The sequence below is a fragment of the Ochotona princeps genome, chromosome 14 (assembly GCF_030435755.1).
Source record: "Ochotona princeps isolate mOchPri1 chromosome 14, mOchPri1.hap1, whole genome shotgun sequence".
NCBI lineage: Eukaryota > Metazoa > Chordata > Mammalia > Lagomorpha > Ochotonidae > Ochotona > Ochotona princeps.
In genome coordinates this window covers 51,213,632-51,230,856 of record NC_080845.1, presented here as the reverse complement: position 1 = coordinate 51,230,856, position 17,225 = coordinate 51,213,632, and the positions used below count along the sequence as shown (strand labels likewise).

The 17,225-nt window shown below is 40.8% G+C and overlaps 1 protein-coding gene across 1 annotated transcript in view; it reads right to left on the bottom strand.

The window, feature by feature from the left end:
* Window positions 1-17,000, bottom strand: part of PTPRD (protein tyrosine phosphatase receptor type D) — a 1,483,320-nt gene extending 1,466,320 nt beyond the window's left edge. Inside the window, exon 1 of the mRNA XM_058672196.1 lies at window positions 16,904-17,000. The gene's annotated coding sequence lies outside the window, so the exon portion shown is untranslated. The remainder of the gene's footprint in view (window positions 1-16,903) is intronic.
* Between the last annotated feature and the right edge of the window lie 225 nt (window positions 17,001-17,225).

Sequence of the window (17,225 nt, the reverse complement as noted above, 5' to 3'; positions counted from 1 at the left end):
TTCCATGCACTGGTTTAGCCATCCCTACCCTTCCTGCACCCCCACCAATGGCTGCAACAGCCAGATCTGGGCAAGACTGATACCAGGAGTCAGGAGCACCATCGTCAAGTCCGACATACTCAAGTACTTGGAATATCTTCTGCTGTTTTCCCATGCACAGGAGAAGGAAGAGACAGATCAGAACTAGCAGCTAGAAGATAACCTGTGCTCCGATATGGGACACTGATATTCCAAGGAGAGGCTAAAGCCACAGACTAGCAATACTTGTTTTAAATGTGCTCTTTTTAAACTTGGAATATTATCAATTTATATTGGGCTTATGAGGGTGTAAGTTCATTGTAAGTGAAAGAGAATCTACTATTACTGTTACTGTCTTAATTTTTTATGCCAACCTTGATGCTGAGGAGGTGAAATATTATCTAACCGTATGTTATTTGCTGATGTGAAGCAATTAGAACCAGCTTAAGTAAGCTAAAATAACCTAATTGATTATAAGGTTTACTTGTATCAATAAGGTTCCTATTATTTCAATTTTACCCACTTTTTTTGATCCCTAAGCTCCTCACTCCTAAACAATATGTTCACAACAACTTTTTCTTTTTTTTACTCTTACAAATCCATTACCTCAATTTACTCCCTTTTCTCATGATCCTAGTGTTGAAATTTTTACAGCTTCTGACAACTTTCAAGACTCTGTTCCCTCGACGTTCAATTATTGAAGTCAATTCCAGTGAACAGAGACTTACCCGGATTTCCCCTCAGGTAGCAAAGTCTCCACCCACGAAGGCAGGAGAGTTCCCTTCTCCAAAAATCTTTTCAGGCAGTTAGCCCCCTTAAGAGCTTTTTGTTCCCTTTCCTCTGGCTGGCCATGGAGTCAACTCAAGTGAAGCACACTTAGAGGTTTCCATTCTCCAAAGGCCCATTGATCCATGTGCCTCCCATTTCAACAGAAATGAAAAGCTGCCACCTGAATGTGGCAGATGGAAATTATATACTCTGGTATTGCTGAGTGTGTTACAGCTCAATGAGCTGCATTTTCAAAGTTGGGAGTTTTGGTAAATACTAACAGGAAGAGCTCAGGGCTTTTACTTAGGTCCAGGTGCTTGTGTGACTTGCTGCCAATTATTTAAGCTTCCTTCAATATGATAGTGTTGTTAATATATCCCTCTTTTAACGCACATCTTATTTGGATTTATGCTATTTCAATGACATAATGTGCATGAAATCACTCACAAATTAGGGAGCACTTAATAAGTGCAATAATCTGTTAAATTTATAACATAAACACTCTACTGATACTATCCTGGTCTAGATCTCTAAGCTTCTTTCAGAATCAGGAATTCTTACTTAAGTTATAAAGAGGGTGGAATTCAGCCCATAAAAGAGTGATATTAGTAAGCTTAGGAAGAGTAGTAAAATGTCTCACATATTAAGATCTGAGTTGGTGATAGACACTAAATCAGACTCTCACTGTTTCGTTTCAGTGTCTTGAACACTTGCTCTGTAAAGGAACACTGTGCGTCAATTTGAAATACCTCAGAAAAATCAAGGTTAACCTCAGCTTCATGTGGCCTGCATTATTTTCACTGTTTTTTTTTTTCAATCAACTGGTTTACTTCTTGTGAATAAAGGCCATACTATAACCATTTCAAGTTCAAAATTTTTTAGAACACAATAATTGATCCTTTGCTTGAGCACCCTGCTGTTTCATAGGCTTGTGTACAGTTCCAAAGAATCTGTTTCTTATTGATGTTGAAAAACATAATAAGGTCACAACAGGGAGGCTTTAGCCTCATGAAAGAACATTATTATAAAATAAAATGATGGAGGGTGACTTGTTTCTGTCCTTGTGATACTGCTTTTGCAGACCCACATGCAACTGAGCATTTAAAGCAACAATTTTTGTATCTTCTATTTATCATTCACTTCACTATGGTAGGCCCTGGTGGTAGGAGGAGATGTCCTACGCTCATACCAGGGAAAGTTCTATTGAGTAAAAAGGAAGTAAGCATCTTTGCAAATGAGGACTACAGTTTGTCAATACATAAATTTATTTCTGATTTTAAAATATCAGGAGAGTGCTGGTGTCCAGCAAATGCAGATGCTGGTATTATTTAAAAAGTGATCAAATACAGAGATAAATTGGAATTTTGACCCGTGCAGACTTCCATCTATCATGACAGCCTATAAAAGGGGTACCACGAAGGAGGATTGCAGTTAGAGGATCAGTGATTGCTCTATTAATCTTGTCTAACTGATACTAAAATCTGACAGAGCGAATTACAAGTTGCAGGCTGTAAGCCTGATCAATTCTCTTACTGCTCCTAAGACTCTTTCTGGCTTTCTTTTTGCCTTCAGCTCTGGCAAAGGACAGCCTTTTACAGTTCAATTTCTCAGTTTATTTTTGACTGCTTTTAATTAAATTTGATGGCCTGCTTCTGCACCACTGAAGTTATTGGAGCTGCAAAGCGCTTTGCTGTTATAATGATTGCTCCCTTGATGTCTGTTCATTATTAACCGCTTTTCAAAAGTGCTGCTCTCAACTCTCATTTTATAAATATTTAAATAACTGGGTTTCTATAACAAATATCTGTGCACAGAAGAGAGGGATTCTCTGCTTGGTTAATAGGATACACCTGTTAAAAATATGTTTGTAATGGTACAGAATTTGGGGAATGCATCCATAAATCATCCTGAACATAAATTCTCTCAAAACATCATCAATCAATATCTCTAAGATAATAATCTGAGAATTTTTAGTAAAATAGGTTGAATGAAGTATTTTGTTTATAAAGAAATCCAGGAATTAACATGGGCGTTTAATAAAGTCCTCATCCTTTCTTTCTCTTAACATGAAAAGTTGTTAAAAATGAACATACAAATTACACTAGGATTTTTAATCCTCAGCAAAGTTTGGCAGAGAAACTAAGAAAAAAGTTCAAAGCCTTGATACTTATCGAGACGAGAAACAATTGGTAAATTAAACATGGATGTTAATTCATTGGTCATTTCTCTCCTAAAACAAATGACAAAATAATGTTTGGTAAAAATAAAATCAACTTCCAGGAGTAAGAAAACTAAAGTGGACACAGCACAAATAGAAGAGAAATGGTCACAGTGGAATGAATACTAGCTTACTGTATTTTTTGGCAAAATCATTTCATAATCTTAACATTCTTCTTAACATCTGCATTTTACAGGTACGGAAATAGAAGTGCAGAGACCTTCAGCAATCTCCTGGTTACCACACAGTGAGCAGAAAGGCTAGGGGTCCGACAGAAGCAGTGTGGTCCCAGAGGCGTAATTACTGTGTAGATTTCAATAACTGCAGGGCATGCTAGGAAGTGGAGAAGGTATCCATGACACAGAGGTCAGAACCACTGCCAGCAACGTGCCCAGTGCAGAGCAGCCACAAGAGGTCAGATCACCCACACGGTTATAAACAGCCCGCTATGCAGAACTGAACACTCAGAAAGGTAGAATAAAGCATAATTGCAAAAAAGGGGGGAAAAGTGTAATTCTAAGGTTGCATTCTCTCTCCCATAGTTGGTTATTATTTTGCTACCTTATATTCACCACCTCTTTCCTGAATCCGTTGAGTCCTATGTAGTAAATTACATGGAGAAAACAAATTAAGCAATCTTTAGATTTCTGGAAGAATCATTACCAGAAGTTTACATACTTAATGAAGGGACCTGTAACCTTTTTCACTTGCTTGGATTTTGGAATATCAACAACTGATTTTATTAACCATAGTCCCTACTCTACAACAGAAATAGAGGGGTAGGGATGGGTGTTTGGAATAGCAGTTAAGACAACTGCATCTAATATCAGAATATCTGAATTCAATTCCCAGGGGAATTGAACTCAACTCCAGTTTCCTACTAATGCAGACTCCGGGTGGCAATTGTGACGGCGAGAATAATTGGGCTTTTGTCACCCACCTGGGAAGCCTGAATCTCTGGAGTTCCTGCTGGCTTTGGAACCAGGCTAGTCCTTAACGCTGCAGGCAACTGCAGAGAGGACAGGAGCACATGCTGCCTCCTGCCAATAAATAACTTGCAAAACTTAAGGTAGAGAGCTAAGGCTCTTTAATCTTTAGGGCAAAACTTTACATCAGTAGCTGACAACTGTAAGAACAACTGGAAAAGACTAAGCTAACACATATGCAATTCAGAGAGGAAAACCCTCTGTAATCAATAACAGAATAATTAAGAAATTATTATGACCAAAATAAATGATATTCAACTAACAAAAATAACAGATAAACAAAATTTAAAAACATAAAAAAACTTAAAATGAGAATATACTGTTACAGAATTTACTGCACATTTGAAAATGACATTGTTGTGAAAGACAGGAATGCTGAAGTATTTGAGGCCAAAGGGGAATCAATAGGTATGACAGCCTATTATAACAAAATTCTAGGCTGGAGCTCACTTGAAGGAAAATAATTCTATAAAGGACTGAGTTTATTGATTTAAAAAAAAAACAGAGATAATACTAACGGATTCATCAAAGTTGTGATCTCAATATTATGTTTACTAGTTACCATAATGCAGTTTTATAAGAATATTTAGGAATGAAATATGCACAGACAGAAGGGCTGTGATATTTGCAACTTCTTTTGAAAGCTGCCAGAAAAATCACAGATAGAAGTGACATCCTGCACATACACGTGTGTTTATGTAAAGTGGATCATAGACAAATGTTAACTACAGGTGGTCTGAGTGAAAGACATTGAGGTGTTCAAAGGACTTTTCTCATAACTTGTCAGTTACACTTGAATTTTTTCAAAAGGAAGTCTACTAAAAGTGACAGGACAAAAATCAACAATATCTCCCCAGGTGTAAAACAGATGGGAAGCAGATACAAGGAGTTGTACTTATGGAAAAGCAGAGATTGAATCACAAAAGGAGCAAAGCGTTCATTTCAGCAATAGGAAATAGAGAGGCTGAGAAAGCAACCTGCCATGTGAGAGCAAAACTATGAAACTGTGATGAAGGGAAGTATCAAAACATAAAACAGCTGACTTTTTCCCATTATACATGAACACAACATAAAGAGGCATAAAACGCCATGGCTCTGAGTTTCTTAATGCCACTTGATTTTAAGCCACATATTACAAAGGGGACAATTTTGAAATCTAGAACAAGTTACCTAGCTAAGAAAATGTTTCAGCCATTTCAAAACACACTGATAATTCCATAAAAAAGATTCCTGAGAAATTCATATAGAAAATTTCATGAAGAAACATAGGGTGTGCGTTTGGAACAGTTTTTTATTACTGCTTTTTAAGATCTGTTCAAAAGGCACAGTAGAGGACGAGATTAGAAGTGAAGTATCGAGGAGTTGAAGTGTTACATAGTAAACCTAACCTACTGTATGAAAACTCTTGGTCCTGACGCAGCATTTAGAATTCTGTGTGGGAAACCCACAGCCCTCACTGACGTGTTTGGGGTCGAGTTTTCGTCTCCAGTAGTTGGGTCATTGTCCTGCACAGCAGAGATCTGGATGAAGTTTCTAGTTTTTGACTTCAGGTTGGCACTGCCACGGTAAGCTGGAATGTACCAGCAGGCACAAATGATCTGCCTTCTGTACGTATTGTTTTTTCTTTGAACTCTTGTAATAAAGGGAAAAAGAAATACAAACTACAGATTCAGTGTTGCACGTGGCTGAATTGTGAGCAGGAAATCACATCCTTTCAAAAGGAGTTTCTCAGAGAAATTAGATTTTTTATTTCTCTTTGCATTTCTAAAAGGAATTGCATTCAAAAGCTAGGATCTACTCTTCAACAAGCACTTGAAAAGCTAAGGTTCTGTGGGATTCATGCAAAGAAAGGCATACTACCTACCTCTCTGTGGATTGTAAAATAGGACGCTTCCTGCTATGCTATGGTTTGAAAATGATTTGTTGATCCACAAATTCATATGCAGGTGACTTGATCCTCTGACTGGCAGTGTTGGGAGGTGCTGAAGCCTTAATGGAAGAATTCCTCTGGGCGATTCTCCAGCCATCCAGGCCCTTGCCCTAAGAAATGCTTTTAAAGTGGGTTCTTCGGAAATCATTATGAAAAGTAGCAAAGGGGCCTGGTTGCTTGTCAAGCTCTGGCTTCCAATTTAACATGTGATCTCTTTTCCGTTCTTCACCTGTTCCTGCCATGATGTAACATTAGCAGCCATTAGGCTCTCACCTAAGAATGACCATTAGGGCTATCTGGTCTCACATTCCTGAATGCCAACACCAGGTTCTCAATAAACCTCCTTTTCCCATATGTTGATTTTGGGTGTTTCATTATAATAATACAAATCTAATCAATCAGTTCATACAAGGCATTTTAAGTGAAGCACAGCAGTCTTGAAAATCAGCTTCCACTCAGTGTAGTATTTTGCTGCTGCTGATAGGATCTGAAGCTGTCTGCATGTTCGATATGTTTACTGGGGTTTTGCAATGGCTGATATTGAGCAGCAGCACCTTCATTATCTGGTGTTGCAGATGAGGTACAAAAATGGTACATATGATAGATGTTGTTATATAAGGAAAAGCAGGAATTGTGATCAGAAATTTCAGTGATCATTCACTTAATTTTAAAACAGGTGTGAGTTGACGAAATGCTACCAAAAAAGTCACAATATTCATCTCATTACAAGGTAAGATAGAAATGTTGCCATACTGTAGCACTCACCAGTAACAGTAGGAATGGGTGTAGGTAGGCAAGGCCACTGTTCCTGCCAGGACAGGAGGTAGGCCAAATCGGACTGGGACAAGGACCCACTGGTGTGCACAAGATCTGCCACTGGGAGGTGACCTGACAGAGGAGCTTAGGGAACTCCTCTGTCAGGACATATTCCCTGCAGGTGAGCACAAAAATAAACCAGGCCAATCTGCAGAGCCCACCAGCATATACGTTGTTCAAGTCACAGGGCAGGCCAGGCTGGGCCAGTTCATAACACCCACTGATAGATCTGAGAGCCAGGACAACACACAGAACAAGGTGAAGAACAGGCAGGGTTTAGCCACAACAACAGCCAGTTTTCCTTAGGGCTGCAATTGGGAGCAGTCCAGATTAGGGTAGGCTACAGCACCTACCAGCATGAACTGGAACTGGGGGTAAGCCAGGCTGAGCCAAGCTAAAGCACCTTCCTGCAAATGCCAAGGTGAGGCAGGCCATCCCAACATTGGTCCTTCGCATTCACCAACACATTTAAAATGGGAAGGGGGATGGGAGAGGTAAGCCTGGTGGAGGAGCAGCAGGGGCTCCCTAACTGTGCCACTGCTCCCACTGATCAGCATGAGAACTAGTACCAGTGACAGACCAAGCTAGGCAGGGTTACAGCACCCATTGGCCTGCATATGAGCTGATTTAAGAGGAGAGCCAGTCTGGGATAAGCAACAATATCCACTGGAGTATGTATGAGAACCAAAGAACAGGCTGGCAAGTACTGGGTATGACGACAAGTCCTGTCAAGCTAGATTGTAGAACCACCTGGAGAGTACAAGATTTGGGACTGGGAGTGGGCCAGTACGGAAACTGTGAGCACCTCCTTTGATGGGCTGCAGGTCCCACTGCTGAGCATGAGAATCAGGGCTGAGGTTGAATCCGACTGCACAGGCATTTGCACCCACCAGCATAAGTATTGGCTGGATAGTAGGTTAGGTTGGGTTGAGCTAGGCTGCATCACCCCCTGATGTATACAAAAGTGGAACAGTTCGTTGCACACACTGTCATGTGTGGGGGTTGGGGTTGGGTGACAGACCTGGTGGAGGTTATGGAGGGTTGCTCTGACTGGGTTGCAGTTCCTACTGGTTCATGTTAAAGCAGAGTATGTGGTAGGCAGGGTTGCGCTGGGCCACAGCATTCATTGCTTTGTGTAAGAGATGGGGTTGGAGAAAGAACTGACTCAAGAATTGCCAACCACCAATGTATCTGAAAGCAGATGTGGGTAACAATCTGAGTTGGATCCTGTACTGGCTGGGGCATACAAATTTCAGGTTTGGGATCAGCTCAGATGAGTTTTTTGGGGGACTTCCCGGGGTAACCTCCTTCCCCAGCTAAACCAGTGGGTTCACATGGGTAGAATTACAGGATCTGTGGTCTAACCATGGAATGCATGAGTCAAAACCGGGCCAACTCAGTTGCTGAAGATGGTGTTGAGGACAGCATGCCCAGATGCACATGGGAGATAGGCAATCCACTGGGGTCGACAGAGGACATTCAGTACCACAGTAGAAGATGGGCAGCAGAACAAATTGGACAACTCTCCCAGACAATCATTGACAGCAAGTATCTGGGCAAATAGAAACTCTAAAGTGGACTATGTTAGCCCGTGGACCTTGGAAGGATTTCTTCATCCTTGGAGCAATGATATCAACAGCATCTCAGAGCTACTAAAACCTCTTTAGCACAGCCTTTGGAGCATGCTCTACCTTGGGAACCTGGGATGACATCGGGTGGCTGTTCCCCATCCCCAGGTACTGATTTGGCTGGGATGCTGGGTGCAGCTCCTCCCATACTCTACTCAGACCCATTCCATGCAGATACAGGAAGAAGAAAAAGAAAATTGGAAACAATGGTGTCATCACTTTCCCCTATTCCTTTAGCCTAGCCACCCTAATCATGCATCCTTTTCAATGATGGAAACATCAAAAATAAAATTTAAAACAAACAAAAAAGAAATATTTCCATATTAAGCAAAAATTGGCATATTTTACTTTGCAAAAACAAATCTGTTCATATCTACTGTAGTCAGGGTACAAATTTCCAATGTAAACTATTGTCTGCTATAGGCAGAGATCTAGGGACAGGATTGTTATTCAGTTGTTTTTATTCGAGACCCTTGTAATGAAATGAATAAGAGCCTTGAATGGAATCACATATTATTTAAGAATATTATTGATCAATATATTTCTTTGTATAGCCAGATCGTTACACATCACTTTTTTTAAAAGCATTTTTCTATTATTAAAGATACTGATCATAGTAATCTCCTATCAATCATTTTCCAACATTTTGAGCTCTCTAAACATTCCTCTCTTTTTTAAAAAATTTCATTTTTATTTGAAAGGCCTAATTTCCAGAGAGAGAAGGAGAGACAGAGAAAGGAAATCTTCCATCTGCTGGTTCACTCTCCAAATGTCCACAATGACCAGAGTTGAGCTGAACTGAACCTAGGAACTGAACCTAGAACTCCCACGTGGGTGAAAGGTCCCGAGGACTTGGGCCATCCTCTGCTGCTTTCCCAGGCTACAAGTGGGGAGCTGCATACAAAGCGAGCAGCAAGGACATGAACTGGTGTCCATATGAGATGGTGACACCACATGGCGGAGGCGACCTGTGGCACCAAATGCAGGCTTTAGTTTCCTTTTTTAAAATTCATGATATTTCTTCTTTGACTCATATTTATGTTTCTATCTTCTCACATTTTTCAATCTCCAAACAGTTGCGTCACAGCATTTCTTTTCTTTCTTTTTTTTTTTAATGCTTGTCTCTAACATCACATGAACCACTGATCATTTTGGAAAAGTGATCTGAAATTTGGACCAAAATATCAACTTCAATCCTAAGTTTGAATTCTATGCTTTTAAAATTCTCTTACTTATCCAGTATTTTTCCATGAAGTCAGGTTTTTTAAAACTCAGTAAGAAAAATACTTTTTTTTAAGGGTAACTATATGACAGTGCCATATCTCTGAAGAATTCCTCTGGCAATGGTAACAGCATAAAATCAAGAAGAAAATAGATGATATAAAGGCAGGAATGAGATCATCAGTAGGAAACATTTTTAGTTACCCATATCATAATGTTTTAAACGAAGGAAATTTGGCAGTACATGAAAAGAGTAAAACAAAAGTATTTGAACAAAGTGTCAAGACTTGGAAAACTTTCATTTTAATAGAGTCCTATGGATGGTAAAATGTGAGAATGAACACATCAGAATTTAAAGTTCATATAACTTAACTGAAAATAATCATTAATGGAATAGAGAAATGACAAAATTACACACACACACAGGTATATGTGTATATATATGAGTTCTTGATTACACTGAGAGTTGAAAATGAAGCCAGTTTTTTCAACTGCTGCTAACATAAATGTTCCCAGGAAACTTTAGTAAAAAACAATAGATATAAGGGCTTACACAAGGAACCTATTGAGAAAGATGGCTACATATATACATATATTTCACACATATATATTTCAAATAGGATATGTATACATAAAAGGTTTATTTTGATCTGTATCTTTCCAGCATTAGGTCAAATTTAGTTTACTACAAATAGAATTTTCTTTTCTATAATATACCAAGTTTTAACAGTTGCAAGAACTATTGACTCGTAACTTTCAAGCAAGAATTTGTGATGAGAAATTAAGTGTGTTTAAATGATGTAGGAAAATGTATTTAAATGATGTATTTTATAGTTCTTAAGAGTTTAGTTTTCATCAGTGCTGATGATGGCTTTAAATAATCAAACAATCGGTAACATTCTATATTTTCACATCAAGTCAGAAAAAATGCCTATTTTTTTTTTACAAGTTGTAACACTATTAAGAAAGTACACAGATCACAGGAATATAAAAACACTCAGGGGCTAGATTCAAAGCCACCAATTTTGTCCTTATGTTTTTTTTCCCCAGTATTGTCTTTCATTACTATGTTGTTTCTCAAAATTTGTTCTCCTTTTCTACATAGTATGTACATTTTGGCTCATGATTTATACACCCATTGCTCCTTCCAGCATTCTGCGTGCTGCTTAAGCAAGCAGTAAGTTCAATATCCTTCCTGAAGCCTTCTGTCACCTCAGCACAGGTCAGAAGCGATCTGTCCTCCAGCAAACAATGTGTGCTTCATCTCCCTCATCCTTTGGCATGAAACACTAACATTTTACTTGTTTAAATGTATGTATGCATAAATATACTGTTCAGGAGCAATTGTTTCTATGGTTTGTTTCCTCTGGTGAACAAATTACTTGTAGGAAGAAAGATTAATGTTTTTGAGCATTTTTCATACATTTAGTGCATCATAATGTACATAGTAGATGCTTCACATGTTTTGAGCTATATTTTATATTAAAAATTTATCTCCTAAGAAACAGGCTTGGGCTCTTGATCTCAGTCTCCATTCACATCATTTCTGTTTTCTTGAGACATGCAGAAAAAAGACGTTGCAAAAAATAAATGGCATTCTTGGCTAATACTAACTTAATTCACCTACTTTTTACTATGCATTATGTTTTTAAAACAATAAACATTTTGAATGAGACTGATAGAAAAGCTACTTCAATTTTCCCAGGAATATATTCTTGAATGACAAGTGAACACTGATTTATATGAAAATTTCTCATTTTTTATATCTCATCAAGGATTATTAGTATTGGCATAGGGTGAGAACTCTGAGGTCAGTCATTTCCTATCAGATTTCCCACAACGCAAAGAATAACAGCAACAAAGACATAAAAAGATGTGAAGGGGGGTAAATGAATTACCTAGAGAAATCTGTGGGCACTAACAACATTAGAATTGGTAATAATGGAGCTGAATTTGTCAATTACACACCTGACCACTGATAGCTGACCTTGTATAAGCTGGAAGAAAACAAAGAATGCAGTTAATTTGGCATCTAACTCTGTAAGAATGTTTGTTTGGTTTTTGACAAATCGATGTATATCTTTTCCCCATGCCATTGAAGCTAGATAAATAATTCAAGAAAGACATGCTAGAAACCTAAATTTAAATATCTGATGGATACTTGTATTTTCTTATGATGAATACTTATACAAGAGATGTTACAAATGCAGAAATATTCCTGAAATTTATAATTCTTAGTATAAAACTGACTCCTTGAACTAGCCAAATACCTCCAAATGTATGCAATGTAGCACAATATAAATGGACATAATACATACATTTATCCATTTAGACTAAATCAGTTAGGAAAACACTGTAAAGAAGTATTCGTTTATAACTATCCTTGGATGACAGCCCCACCCACACTTCATCCTTTCTTTTGGAGATTTCCACATTTACTAGATAGCAATTACTGCTTTCACATGCCCTATTTTTATTTAAACAAACTAGCATTATGTATCTTGTTATAAAATTTCAGGCTTAATTGTCAACATGAAAAAGTTTTCTGTTTTTCCATTCATGGAAGGATAATGACAGTGAGAAGAGGAATTTTAACATAATCATATTCATTACTTTTATTTCTATATATGCTAATATTCTTGTCCATCCAAGATGTTTTTAAGCTTTTCATACAAAATACTGCTTCTTTTTCCGTGTTACAACTACCCTTGTAAATACACTGCTTGAATAATTTTTAAGAATCTATACATAAAAAAAAGAATCTATACATAGCGGGTCGGGCATGTGAAGTGGATCAGCTTCATCGGCCAAACTTGGCTGAGGAGAGGAGGAAGCAGCCCACCCTCACCCCCGGCTGCGCCACCCATAAGACACCAGGCTTTGCCCAATGGCCGCCTGCGATGAGTTCTGGGGTCTTGGGGCTGACGATATATTGCCTAGAGACATCCATGGATACAGACACCATAATGTGTAAGTGAGGAATGAATCCTGAGGGATACCTAACAACAGAGCCACTGTACTGGCTGGTAAGTGAGGGGACTGAGACCTGGTGGTATGGAAGGGAGAGATTGGAAGATCTGTATGGGTCAGACTGATTCATCAGCCCACATGGGAGTCCTGAGATGGGCTTGTTAGCACAGAGCATCACTGACCACCACATGCCATACCACATGAAAGCTATGGCTGGGGGCCTGCCTAGCAGAGCTAGATGCAAGTACTAGATTGAATGTTGGAACAGGGGAGAGGTCACACTAGGCATGGCCATGACACTAACCAGCACACAAGAGACCCAGGTTTGGAGGTAGATTCTGTGAGGGATAAGTGGGCCCAACCTTATAGAAATACAAATCCTGCTGGTTAGCTCAAGAGTTGGGGTGGTGACTGGCTGAACTAGGAGTGGACATGGAACCCGCCAGCACTCATGGGTACTGTGACTGAGAATAGGCTTGTCAGGTCCAAGCTGCAGCACCTGCATGTGCATCCCAAATCAGGGTGTAGGGCAGGCTGGCCCAAAACATCCACCAGGTCATACAAAGGCCAAGAAGGAGGAACAGGTTATGCCGGGCTGTGGCCTAGCACCTGCTGGAGCATATGAGATCTGGGTCTGGGAGTGGGCTGAGTAGGGAAACTGGGAGACTCCCCTACTGGGCCATAGCACACACTGTGCATGTGTTCCAGACCTAGGGGTCAGGTAAGCTGGGCAAGTTAGCCCCACCTGTATGCAAATGTGTGGGTTGGTTTTGGAACGGAGCTGACTGGGCAGAACTTAGCCCACTGTCAAGTGCAGAAACCAGGCTGCAGTGCAGGTCATGCTAGGCTAGTGTATCACATCTACTGGTTCACATGAGCCAGGGATGGGAGCAGACTGAGCAGGGCCAGGTTGCAGTACCCGCCAGTGAGAGTTGGGACTGGGGGCTGGCTAGGTCAGGACAGGCTACAGCATCCAAAGGCAGAAGGATGGGGGCTACGCCAAGCTGGATCAGAGCAACCACTGGCATGTGTGAGATCTCTGGAGGGGAGCAGGCCTGGCTGGGTTGTGATCTCCATCGGGAAGCAGGAGGGCCAGGGAAGCGGCTGTGGTCTGGTCTGGATACAGCTGCATGTGTGAGGGCTGGGTATGGGAATTGCCAGCCCAGACTAAAATCCAGTACCCACTGGTACTTGTGAGAACCAGGGTAGGTATATGACAGGCTAGGCCAGGTCTCTGCCCCCACTAAGCTAGGTGTGAGCAGTATCTGCGTATGGATCAGGCTTGGCTGGGCTGTGGCACCCAACAACAAGAACCGGAATAGGTCAGAGTCGGTGAGGAAAAGCCAGTGTTCCTGGCCTATGGACCTACTGGTGTATGTGAGATCTGTCATTGGGAGAGATCTGCATGGAGGAGCCTGGGGAACTTCTCTGTCGGGACATACTCCCTGCAGGTGAGTGCAAGAACCAAGATGGGGAGCAGCCCACACCAGGCCAAAATATGGTACCCACTGGCATACATATGGTGCAGGTCGGGGGCAAGCTGGGCTGGGTCAGTCCATATCACCAACTGGTGAATCCAAGTGCCAGAAAGGAGTGTGGGTCAGGCCGGGTCAGGGTGCAATACCAGCCAATCCACATGAGAGCCGAGATTGGGGGTTGGCAGTGATGGGATAGGCTAAAGCCCCCACCAATGTGAGTTGGAATTGGGGGTGGGTATGGCCTGGCCAAGCTACAGCACCCACTGGCAAATGCCAAAATGTGTGGGTTGTGCCAGACTGGGCCACAGCACCCAACCAACACATGTGAAACATGGGGGATGGTGGGGATGGCCCAGTGAGGGGGCTGTGAAGGTCCCTCTGCTGTGCCACCACTCCCACCGGTGAGAATGAGAGCTGGGATGGGGGCAGACCAGGCCGGGCAGGACAACATCTGATGAACTACATGTGAGCTGCATAAGGGAAAAGCCAGGCTGGGCTGACTGTATCTTCTGGTATATGAATAAGTCGGTGTGAGTTGGTGTGAGTTGGCTGGGCTTTGCCACGACATCAGCTGGTAGATGCTAGCACAGGGGCCAAATGCTGTCAGGTACAGGCATGGTTTAGACAGATGGTGGTACCTGTTGGCACCAGTGTGGACTGGGTAGTGGGGTTGGTTGGGACGAACTGGGCTTCAATATCCATCAACATGTACAAGAGCTGAAGAGGATGTGGGACAGTCAGGACCAGTCTGCTGTACATACTGGCAACCACAGGAACCAGGGCAGCGGTGGGCCTGGTGGGGGTTTTTGTGGATCGCTCCAACTAGACTGTAGCTCCCATTGGTTTATGTGAAGGCCAAGTATGTGGTGGGTAGCATTGGGCTGGGCACCAACACCCATTGGGTTTCATAAAACATGGATCTGGAGACAGAACTGACCCAGCAATTGCAACTACCAGTGTGTGCATAGGCTGATTTGGGTGACAGACTGTGCTGGACCCTGTATTGGCAAACACAGGTCTGGGATGGCCTCAGATGAGGTTTCTTGGGCAATTCCCTACCAACTGAACTCCGGGACTCAGTGGACTCAGATCCCTAACCATGAGAGAATTGCAGGTTCCATGGGCTGACTGTGGGAGTGGATGTGTCAGAGCTGGGCCTCCTCAGTGGCTCAGACAGAGCAGAGGACAGCATATCCAAATGTACATGGAGGATATGGCAGTACATCAGAGCCTCCACAGGACACCTGGTCCCATGGCAGAAGACGGAGGATAGAACAAATTGATCAACTATGATTGAACAATGATTGGCAGTGAAGATCTGGGCAGACGGAGACACTAAGGTGGATTATAGCAGCCAGTGGATTCGAGAGAGATTTCATCGTGATTGGAGTGGCAGAATCACCAGCAATTCAGGACTGTTGAACTATCAAAACCTCTTGAGAAATTCATGGTGTTGTAAATTTCTATTGTTTTCCTGTTGTTGACTTTGTATTGTGGCTTTTCATTTAAGAGGGATGTGTGGTGGCTGTGTAATGGAGACTATCATGTCCAGATTTCAGGATGCAGTGCAGTGTGTATCTCTACTTCCAAATCAAAGATGGACTACTAATGAAACTATTAGCTGTATCTTGACAATAGGACGTTGGACCCTACCAGTGTCCATGCCTGCAATGAGGAACATGTGACTATTTATGAAGAGCTATGCTATAGTAATAGTATAGGGGAATTTGGTGGGGAGGGGGAGGAGATTTGGGGAGAGGGCAGGGGAAATCCCAGGGCCTGTGGATCTGTATCATAGAATTATGATAATAATTTTTAAAAAGTTAAATCAAAATTTAAAAATCTATAAATAGTTTGAAGAAAATCTTTCATAAATTATACATAATTACATATTCAGGCTGTTAATAATTTTCAATGCTATTAAAATAGACTTAAGAAGCATTCTCACGTTAAACCTTTTAACATATCCTTGTTTTCTTATATCAATTACCAGATTCAAAATTGTGGTGACCACAGTTAGGTCCCATATCAAATAGATATTACATATTTCTTATGTCTTTTTTCATGTATATCATTTGACCTGTCTATATGCTTCTTTACTATTCTTTGAAACGCTCATCTGAATTACATATAGATAAATATCAGCCTAGAACACAGGCTTTATATGGCATAAAAATGCTTTGGAATTCAATAATACTCATATTTTCCACTGCCCAAGCTAATGTTCTCTTACTCTATTTAGTCCGTAACAGTTTCATTCCCAAGCCTCCATGGGATAGTTACCTATCTTCCAACCATGGATTCCTGCAGGTGCAGACTCGGGGAGACTTGTATCTGACATATGCATTGATAAGCTCCTCCCCCTTGCTATTCTGAAACCAGAAATCATGGCCTCTTTTGAGCCACTGGATTATATGGCTGTTGTAATTACCTGACATTGACGTGACAAGGTCTTGGGTTCCAGGAGCCCTTAGAGATCTGTCATTTAGGAAGCTTACAACTCAAACACTTGATGACTTCGGTTCTTTCTTTTGATCACTACTGCCAAGAGCCATTCTGCCTTGCCCTGAAATACTGTATGAAGTTTCATCTGTCACTCTATTAATAACACAGGCATTAACACTTCAAGAGCAAATCCATTCATAGCTCATATTTCACCACTTAACAGTTAGAAGAAAGAAATAAAATATAGTTAACATTAAAAGCACTACAACATTTTAAAACTTTAAACTTTTAACCAAATGAGGCATCTTGGTGTTTTGAAAAGGTAAATGGGTTGATTGAGTGACAAGAATTTCATCAACAAGACTCAACAAGATTGTACACACTGTGTCTTGGAGCACCATCCAATTTAGTTTTTCTGAACTCACCTGGAGCTGAATTCCATAGTGTCCCACAAAGCTGGTGCCAGCATGCTCTCAGACACCCTTATCTGTAATATCACAGGCCAGGAACTAGTCGTTTTTTACGTCTATCTGCAACAAAACAGAGTGCCATTGATTTTTTTTTTTTGGTCGGGTCTCCTCAAGAATAAGATATTCATTATGTTATCTTTTCCTGTCATATTAGACACTCATATTTCAAAATGCTTAAGAAAAAGAAACAGTCTTAACCTCTATAATTTATACTTCAATGACTAACACAGCATCTGTGTTAGTCAAGGGACCTTCTATATTTCATCTGTAATAAAAT